Raw genomic sequence first — 10,742 nt, forward strand, 5'->3', positions numbered from 1 at the left:
ACAGCTGCACCACCAAATGTCCAGCATTTCCGGCCAGCTTCATGACGAGAATTGGCGATCGAGGCACTTCTCCCGCAACTTGGTTATAAAAGCTCGTAAAGCCCTCCTCTGAGTCGACCTTTCGAATACCCTTTCCACCACCACCTTCCGAGGCATTGATCATGACTGGGAACCCAATCTCCAGTGCCTTCTGCAGAGCGTCTTCGGCTGAGGGGGTGCACCCTTTGGCATAGACGTCGCCGGCAACGGTGACCAACCCTCCGAGTCAATCTGGATCTCTCTGACCCCCAGCCCGCTCTAAGGAATACACGGAACCTCAGCATGCTGAGCTATGATAGTCGACGAGATCTCATAGCCGAGCCTGGGGGACCAATAAAAACAATCTTATTTTTTGACGCAGCTAAGCTCTCTGGCAATTTCGGGTTCTCACTCGCATGGACCCTGCGTAAAGAAAAAAATCCTATCAGCATTATCACCTAAAAAGAAATATCACCCCCATCATCAGGGAACGCACTATCTATCTAGCTTAAACTGCATGAACCCCCATTCTCTCTGCAGCATCAGCAATTAACTCTACGTTGGCGTAGTTATTATTATTCGTGCCCCCGGGTATCTATACTGTCGCCATCATGCAACCAATTAGCTTCAAATGAGACTCCAAAATAAACTCTTGTTTCAACTCTCCCCCCACCCCACCACCGCTACTAACTACTCTCCCGCGCATAATCGCGGGGTAATTAAGTAGCCAGAGACCAGTGGGCCGGGGGAGATGTTTCAAAATGGTAGGAAGCAAACCTCGACATATTGATCCGCCATACGAATATAGTCCGCATTGGCCTGTAAATCTTCTGGGGTAGCCATCACGGTGAATTGTATAGCTCTCTCATCACCGAACGTCTCATACGCCGCTTTCCTCACACTTCTAATCTCTTTAACTGCTGCAATTCCGTTATTGCAATTAAAACCTAAATCCCCTACCCAAACAACATTATCAAATTAGCTTCTGCTCGACTAATTGCTACTAGAAATAAATATGACGGTGTCGCGTACTAGAAAGGATAAGGCGGAGTTGGAAGGAGGTACAGCCGATAAGTATTGTATGTTACACAGACAGAGGGGTGAGGTGCCTGTGTAACATACAATACCATGGGCTGTACTCGAGTACCTCCGTAGGTACTCGAGTAGGTAGAGAAACGAGAAGAAAGCTAACCCCAATAGGGGTGAGCTAGTGCTGGAATTAACTGTTGATAGGAAGAGGTTATTGCGCTTGTCTAAACTAGGAAACAGAAGAGAGGCTTATATGCAGAGATTTCTGCGCGCCAAGCCATCCACAAACATAGGGTTTCAGTGCGTCCCCAAACGCTCTCCTGACTGCTAAAATTACCCTATCACATGCGAATGCCCTACGTTACAACGGTAAGGATTTATACCTTCTCAATACAGTAACAATGTGCCCATCGTGCGACGCAACAAAGCCTTTTACCAGACCAGGGGGAGCAGCAGCAAGATGATTCCTACCAATAAAGTGAGATGGAAGGTTAAAATTTGCGGAATAACTAGGCATAGCCTGTCTCTTCTTGCCTCCGGGCTCCCCTGCCGCACCGCATCCAGCTGCGATCCCCTGAATTGTGGTCGCGGTGGCTGTAGAGTTGACGGAGAACTGCACTATCTGTGATATGTATCTATGTACAGTACTCGTATCATACTGTGCAGTACTGTGCAGGATGTGAACAACGAACTCGCCCCGACGCGTAACAAACAACTGTACCAGACTGGAGCAAAAAGTGTTCGGAAAAACCGCTGGTTGCAGCCAACCACTTTTTTTCCGATCACTTACGCTTACACCCGAGTACAAGTTTGTACTATCTTCTTACAGGGCAGTACTTACGAATGAATCCAAGGACTTGACAGGGGGGAAAAACAAATACAATGCGTGCACTTTACTGCAGTTCTTCAGTAGTAGCGTTACGGCAGGTTGCCTTGTCGTTCTTGTCTACTTTTATGCGATATTTGCCAGCCCATCTTCGAATTCTTCGTAAACCTTTTTTTTATTCAAACGCGATCCGGAGGCGCACTTCGCCTGGTGAAAATGAATAAGATTATGATATGGTATAAACGGGAATCAACTAGTCTTCTAATATGTACTGAGCAGTACCGCCAAGACCTGCCATCTCATCTCATGCCAAGAAGTACGATCTGATAGCGATGATGGTAGATGCATAGAGTGGCATTTCTGAGCATGCATGTGATAACAGTGATGGTAGATACATAGGGGGATATTCCTGAGCATGCATGTAATATATGATGATATATGCAGCGGGGTGTCTTTGTGAGCACATTTACTGAGAGTGCCAAGAAAAAAAAAACTCAGCACCCTACTGTTCCCCATAAAATATACTCCATTCCTCTCCACTCTCTCTCTTACCAATACTCTTTTCTATCATTTTACTTCACCTTTTGATAAACAACACAACAATTCCTACCTCTTTGCTCACCTCACTATCCTTGGTGAGAATACCAAGCACTTATCATGCATCACTCTATCTATACCATGTACAATATTTTTCAATATTATGCTCCAGTGGTCTCAATACTACCGAATGAAGCCAGATCCCGAGTTTGATCAAGATGTGAATTAGAATTAATGCTGATCTTGCTGACAGTGTCTTGTATGTTTTACTCAATGAATCTTTCTCTTCTGTGATATTCATTACAGTAACAAATTATATATTACAATAGGAGAGGAAATAATGTTAATGAATGGCACAAAAGGCAGCTAGAGAAGAACAAGAAGTAATGCTGCAGGTTCCAAAAATACGTAGGGTGTTTATCCGCTGTGTATTAATAATTGCTAACCATTTGAAAAGTACTACAAGAGTAGGAAGTAGAGGGAGGAGATGTGGTGATACTGAGGTAGGATTTAGCAGGTATTTGTCACCAATGTGGCTTGGTGAGGAAAAGGTATTCATGTGATGCATGGTTATGAGTCATAGGTATGTTACTGTTTTGCATGTATGACTCATTCGAGTCATATGACTTGGTATATTATGATTTGTTATATTTCGCAGATGACTCAAGTATGAGTCATGGGACGTTCACCTGACAAGTGTGCCTTGCGGGTGTGCCTTGCTGATATGCCTTGTGTATATGATTTATGTTTAGCACATAACCTCATTATAAGATTATGGGTTTCATGCATGTGACTACTTGAGGTTATATAACTTGTTTATTGCATTATGATTGCTTTATAAGTTTTCACACATGACCTTACTACAAGGTCATGGATTTTGAGCATATGACCACTTGGGTCACATGATTTGTTTGTATGATTTGGTTTTGCACATGTGATCATTTTGGGTTACAAGACTTGAGGCAGGAAGAACACTATATAAAGAGGCTGGTATGGCTGGGGAGGATAGGTTCTGCACGCTCTGTTCTAAAAACCTTTCCTCCTCCTTGCCATCACTTCACCTCAGAGTGTTTCCATCATACTCATGATAGGCTTTGATGCGGCAGATTCTGGGAGAGATATCAGAGTTGGCTCACTAGTTTCTGGGGTTCTTGTTATTGAGGTCTGTTTACCCTACATGGCAGATTACTTGTTTGCTTCTCATTTTGTTGCCTGAGGGCTATTTCACACTGTTGTCACTTTGAATACTTCATTATGCTCACTTATGAGCCTCTTTCAGTAAAATGTCTTCCACTTCCTATCTCTCATCTACTGGCAGGTTTTGAGTTCAATTGGAGGAATTGAAAATTGTATTTAGGGAGATCACCTGCATTGTTCTTTGGGCCAGCTCATGTTTGTTGTGTTTTAATGGAGTCCTTAGATCTCAAAATACAAAACGCCCGTTGAATAGACTGATGACCTTTCCAAGTTTCAACTCCTTGTACAGGCCACATCATTGCTCAGGTGGCTAGCCGGTGCCTGCCTAGCTCTTCCTTGTTATGTTACGTTTCTATAGTCGAAATCTTACAATGTTGTTTATCACCATTCCCTTAGAGTTTTTATTCTTACGGCATTTATGGTGGTTCTGTCCACTGTCTTCTCCTCACCTCGGTAGGGATGGCTTTGACCATAAAAGGCCTTACTCCCTAGTTTGGTTTTTATTACTATCTAAAGTGGTATGAGATGATTAGTGGCCAGGCACTCGCATCGTCCATATGTTTAGATAGTTCGGTAGTAGATTGTGATTGGTGGCTTCATGCATTGCAAGTAGGGCCGACCTTTTGTTTTTCAGCTCCTGTTCAGTCGCCCTCCCCTTTCCTATCGTGTCGGTTAGGTGACTCTCTTGTCAGTTGTTTGGTCTGTTCCTGTTGCCAGACCTGTATGGCTGGCTTTGTCTGGCTCTGACTACTCTTTCCTGACTTTGTCAGATGCTAGTTCGACTGGGTTGGATGGTTTGGTTGGTGCCAGTGTCTTTGGGTATTGGTGTGGCCTTCTTTGTGGCTCACTGCTGTGACTGGTGGACCGCCCTCAGCTACAGGATGCTGGAGGTTAGAGCTATGTTGGTCTGGCTAGTACCAGTAACTAGTTGATGGGGCTAGGTATAGGCTGTCCTGTGACTGCCAGATAGTTGATTTATCTGAGGGACTGGGGAGGCTGGATGGACTGCATGGCCCCTATTATGTGTGGCTTGGTAGGTGCTAATTGGTAGAGAAGAGGCACCTGCGAGTACCAGTCTGGCCTGCATCAGGTTGGCCGAGGTCTAATTAACTGTTTCTAGTATGGCTTGGACTGTTGGGTAATGCTGCTGAGTGCTGTAAAGTTCCTTGATGGACTGGCTCACTAATGGCCATCTTTGCAGATAGTGTGTTGTGACCACTTGGTTGGACTTATTTCAGTCTTGTGCACTGGGCTTTGTGGGGTTTGTTTGGTTTTTTTGGTTTGGTTCTGGGTACAGCAGGGGGAGACAAGGTACCATGGATGAGAGATCAGCCCCACTGATTTTCTTAATCTGTTACTACCTCTATGTATTTTATTTATTTAAGTTATTTTGTTTGGAGAACAGGCAGTGCACACAGGTTCTTCTCACTGGTACGCTCTTCAGAGATAACTGCTAAAGCGGGTTTGTAGGGTCGACAGCCTGGCATGCAGGTACGCGAGGTTGACATGTTGGTCGCCTCCTCCCTGCCCTTGTGTCACCTATAGGGTTAGTTTATTTTTTGTTAGTTTTCGACTGTGATGGAGGTTTCACAGGAAGGTATTTAGACTGAATGGTAGTGGTATTATATTTGTTAGATGAGGAACCTGGTAAAGTTGGTCCTTTGCTTGGCTTCGGCTACACTTAGTGCTGGTTAGCTTTATACTAGAGAGGCAACGGATTTGAACTGGGTCGGGTGCTGGATTGTTTAATGGTCTTGTAATTATTTTCTGTACAGGCATGACTCGGAGATGGTAGGTATACAGCCGTAGACTTAGTTAGCTTGAGGGTAGTGGTATACTAGTTAGTGGTATCCCTGAGCTAGTAGGGGCTCATCATATGCTAATATTGGCAGTATCAGTTTAAATAAAATTAGATTAAAATCTAAGTACTTTTTCTCCTCCTTTCACCCCTTGTCAGAACTTGAAAAATTCACTGTCAATCTAATCAGAGCCCTTTATTTCTATTTCATGATAGCTTTCAAGTCTTTAACTTCAATCACCTTTTAAGGGCATCTTTTTTTTTCCTTTTTCTACGTTTCCTGGAAGTTCTTTCTCTCTTCTACTTATCCTTTCGGTTGTTCATCAACCTTGCCTCCTGACAGTCACAATAGCTAAGTGACCCTCCACTCACTCTGCCATGTCTACTTTATGTTCATCAGTGGTTCTGTCTCATGCAGTGGAGAAGAATTTCACCCTTGAGGCTGAAGTCTCTCACCTTCGGCATCATACCTCTGTTCTCTTTTGGTAATTTCATCATCCTGCTAAGAAGGAAACATCTACCTTGTTGGCTGCCTTGGAGTCTCAATGCGTTACTCTACATGTTTTGGTCATCGCTTTGGTGGCTGAAGCTTCTACGATTATCCCCTCTTCGTCTGTCCTCTCTGTTGCTTCGGTTACTATGGTGGTTTCAGTTGGAGTAGGTGGGCTAGATCCTAAGAACTCTCAAAATCTAGCAGAGAAGCTCCCTCGGGAGAATGTTGCACTGCTGGTTATCCCGACCCCTCCTACAGCTTCAGTTGTGAGTGGTGGTATAGGTGGACCAGTTCCTGATTCATCGGGCCTAGTTGAGGTGCTTGCTGCTGGTCTGGGTGGGGTGGATCCTCATGTGGTGATACCAGCTGCAGTGGTAGCACCCTCTTCCGGAGGGCATGTGCATGAGTCTTCCATGGCTGAGCCTGTAGCTAGTCAGGGTAATGCCTTTAATAGTGTCCCCCCTGTAGCGGCAGGTGGTGATAAGGGTGGTCAGTTTACCCCAGTTGCTGGACCAGTACTCAGAGCAGAGAAGAGGAAGAAGAACTAGAAGCGCCGAGTCAAGCGAGTCCAGATCTTACTAGTGCTACTTGTCCACAACTCAGAAGAGTCATCACCTTTGCCAGTTTGCCATCACCAACGGGCAGCTACGGAGTCTGCGGCAGGTTCACCGCCTACACAGGGACCTGAGGAGTTTGTGGAAAACTTAAATTCTTGGATCCTGTTTGGTTGCACTGGGCCCATTTTGGACCATTCCAAAGTAAAATGAATTCACCTGTTAAAACTGTTGCCCATTTGGCAGCACCATTCACCAGTAGTAAGCACATGAAAACAGAGCAAACTTTTTCACCCTAAAGCCTCTTGATGAAATGTTACCAGTTCTTTAAATCCTTCTTGAATTGGAACTTTCAAAACTTCAACACACTTCCCAAATTTAGATCATTTTTTGGTCCCCCCCCCCCCCACTTCAGTCCACAGCTCTCCTAGGTCTAGGTACTAGCATCACACTGCTCTAGCTCCTTGCTCCGCCCAGCTGTAGCTGCTCACTCCGAGTCTCCCTGTCTCAGCTTCCTACTCCCTCTCCCACTCCTACAAGACACTTTGCAAAGAAATTCAAGGTGAGAGCTGAATGCCATTACAGACCAACCAAATTGCTAGAATTTAATTCTGGATACCAAATCGCCAACTTCCTACTACCACTTTCAGCTCGCATACTTGGTACTCCTACTTCTGCTACAACAATTCTCGATTCACGCTTCTGACTTCTACTCCTGCTCTTACTATGTCTGGCTCCTGGCTCCTACTCCCACTCCTACTACTATTCCTGACTCACGGCTCCCGGGTCCTACTGTTACTTCTGCTACTGCTCCTGGCTCCCAGCTCCCAATCCCAGCTCAAGCTTTTACTACTGTTTTGAGTTCTTGGTTTTAGCTCCTTACCCCTCGGTCTTACTCCTACTGCTGCTACTACTACCGTAAAAGCTCTTACATTTTACTATATCCAGCAGGTTTGTTAACTCAGTTAGCTTACTACTGCTATGAAATTTTTGTCCTGGCTGCTGGCTCTTGGCTCCTACTTCTACTACGTCTACTACTGCTACTGCTACTAGTACTGTTTCTACCAGTACTTCTACTACAACTTCTACTCCTCTCTCCAGACTGCCAACGCCCACACCTAGTACATCTACTACCTCTACAATTGCCTCTACTACTCTAAGCTCCATCTCCTCACTTCAATGAATAACAGTAATCTTCAAGAAGGGGCATCTTCTTATCTGGTTATTGATTCCTATTTCGATTTTATATTTACCTCTGATGTTCCAACTCTCAACCAGCAACAGACTCAAGATAATGACTCTGTCCTTATTGAAATTCCACTGTTTACTTCTGATGTACTATCTGTACCTAGTGGCAGTCAGTAAAACCCGACCCTGATTGCAGATAATAATATTATTTCATCCTTCTTTACCAAAGCCTCTAGGACTCGCTCACCTCATGGACAATCAGTAAAGTGGTCTCCTAAGATGACAACAGTTTTATTACGCCAGTTGCTCAATGTGATCAGAGCTGGAAAAAGGTCAGACAATGTCTTTAAAATTGAAGTTTAGAATTCTATTGCACAAATAGTCCAGACTGTTTCAACTGGAAAAATACCACTTACTGGAGAAAGGTGTCAAACAAGATTATAAACTCTGAGGAAAAAGTGGAAGATTTGGATTTGATTGAAGGGACTGAGTGGCATTAGATAGAATCCAGTAAGAGGAGTTAACTGCACCTGATAAGATATAGGAGGGGGAGATTCAGAAGCAGGCAGGAATTCGGGAATTCTGTAACCGGCTGATGGCAAATGCAACTGAAATCAGAGAAGTATTTGAAGGTACTCAAGCAAGTAGACACCACACAATCTATCCGAAATTTGCAGTACCTCTCTCTCAATCTACTGAATTACTTGCTTCAAATAACTCTATTGTAGATTCAGATTCCAATGCAGAGTCTTCTAGTACAACCGAGCCTAAGAGAAGAAAGCTTTCAAAGGATAAAACTATTCTGCCTTTGGGTTGTATTCGAAAACATCAGGACAATCCTGCCTCATACATTGTAAATGCTGTCGAACCAATAATTGCTGAACCGATTACATTACCGAAAATTACCTTTATTATTTATCAAGCAATTACCAAAGTTCGACAAGACTATAAGGACAAAGCTGGGTAATCTCCACAAGATATTCTTGCAGGCTATACTTTATTAGCAAGTTTGATTAAGGCAGATATTGTAACAAGACTCCACGAAGTACTATTACAGTTAACCAAACCTATACCCATACCGGTTACAAGCGACTGCCATGGTAGGGAAGTTGGTAGACTATAGTCTACCGGCTGGAGGTACTGTTAGTTAAGCACCTCAGTTGAGCATACTATACTATACTAAGAACTATACTGGTACTAGTAAGGAGCGGTAGTTACCCTACTCAGTAGGGTAACCTAAGTAGCCAATTTAGGAGTTACCCTGAATTACTCGACGGTGAGTCCAGGTAGAGTTACCCTACCTTCAGACTAAAGTTACCTTGCCTTAAGCTATGGGTTACCCTATTATGGAGCCAAGTTACCCTACCTTCAGACTAAAGTTACCTTGCCTTGTGCTATGGGTTACCCTGTTATGGAGTCAAGTGACCCTACCTTCAAAGTAACCTGTTACATAGGACTTCAGAAGAAGTTACTAGATTGTTTGTGATACGAAACTACATAGGGTGTTCAAATCTCAGGCTGTACAGATCACTCCTGCACAACCAGTTAAACTCCGAACAAGCTGTAACCTTGAGGTCTAATGGCTAACACCTCCCTCCCGCCCCATTATAAGTTCCTGGTGTCATGGGCTACAGCCTGGAGAGTTACGGTAAGCCTAGTAAATGTCTTCAGGTAGAGGTGCACCTGTAACACTATATACGTTCCCACCATCCATTCGACCGGAAGCTGTCCGCAGGATGTATAAGGGAGTAGAGGTGAACTTGGAGAAGGGTCTCCAGGTGGTTTTGTGTAAGACAGACCAGAACGGACGGAGTAATATGACTTTGAAATCTAAGGTAGTATGTGAGGTTACCAAAGGCTAGTAGACGAGGTAACCGAAGTCAGTTGCCCTGAAAGTGTAATAGTATTGGTGAATAGTTAGGGACTCTAAGATACTAGTCTAAGGTCACGATAAGACCTGTTTCTAGAAGGGTTGACTGTAGGTAGTACCTATTGGTAGTCAACATCCGAAGGGGTCTATCGGGGGAGCTACGTGGCTATCATCTGGAATGATATGGAATAGAATAGAACAAGATAGATGTTCAAAGGCGATCTCGGATCCTTGTTTAAGACTAAGTGTATATGGGGAGAGAGTTCGATAGTTGGTATTGCATCTACTCAGGCATGGCCACTCGCCACTAACATGTCCACGATATGAAGTGTTTTTACTCCTGCAGTTGCATTGTAAATGCAGCGGCTAAAATACTTCTATTGGGTAGATGTTAGCAAACTGCAAGAGTAGTCTAGATTGTGATGGGGGATCTTTGATACGACCCATGGAGGTTAGCTAGGCAGCCCAAGGGAGTTGAGTGCTCACAAAAACAGAGTAGTGATGGAGAACACCTGGCAGTATATGAAAGCTACTTAAGTATATCTGAGTTCTCCTCATACTGGCAATCAACGACCTCTCAAGATCAGGACTTAATTGAGTAAAAGCTATGGCTTAACGATATTAAGTTTTACCGTTTTGTTTCTTCAAAACTCTACTGTTGAGACTTTTGACAATTATTATATTTGTTCATTTTACGGAAGAATTCATTTCGGCTCAGTCACAATTTTGGGATCTATCTTCTCAGAGGGAGCCCCCATTACAGATGTATTTCTTGCATTAGATAGTGGAGAGGATGAGGAGAATTGATTGAGGAGGTAAATTGCTAGCCATTTGAAATAAAATATAGTACTAGACAGGTTTAACTCCCTCTATTTTGGTAATTTACATAGTCAATGGACCTTTGTGTAGTCTATTGATTTCTATCTGCTATCATCTCCCTTGTATCTAATGTAGATACACACTACTGACTCTCTTCACTATCTCCTGGCATGCCCGCTCTACTATTATGATTATCCCCTTCAAGATGGACATCTGACTCTCTATAAAATTCATCATGTTCCCCATTTGCTCAGTGGCAAATTAAGTTATGCAAGTCACATAAAACAAGGACAAGGTTTGCCTAAATATCGAGATGGTACTCAGGAGCAGTATTGAGTATCTTGAAGTGACAACACAGTACACTAAATACTCTTTCAATCACATTTCAGAACTGGGCATATCGTGGATTGAAG

Source organism: Tuber melanosporum (assembly GCF_000151645.1).
Source record: "Tuber melanosporum whole genome shotgun sequence assembly, scaffold_156, strain Mel28".
Lineage (NCBI taxonomy): Eukaryota > Fungi > Ascomycota > Pezizomycetes > Pezizales > Tuberaceae > Tuber > Tuber melanosporum.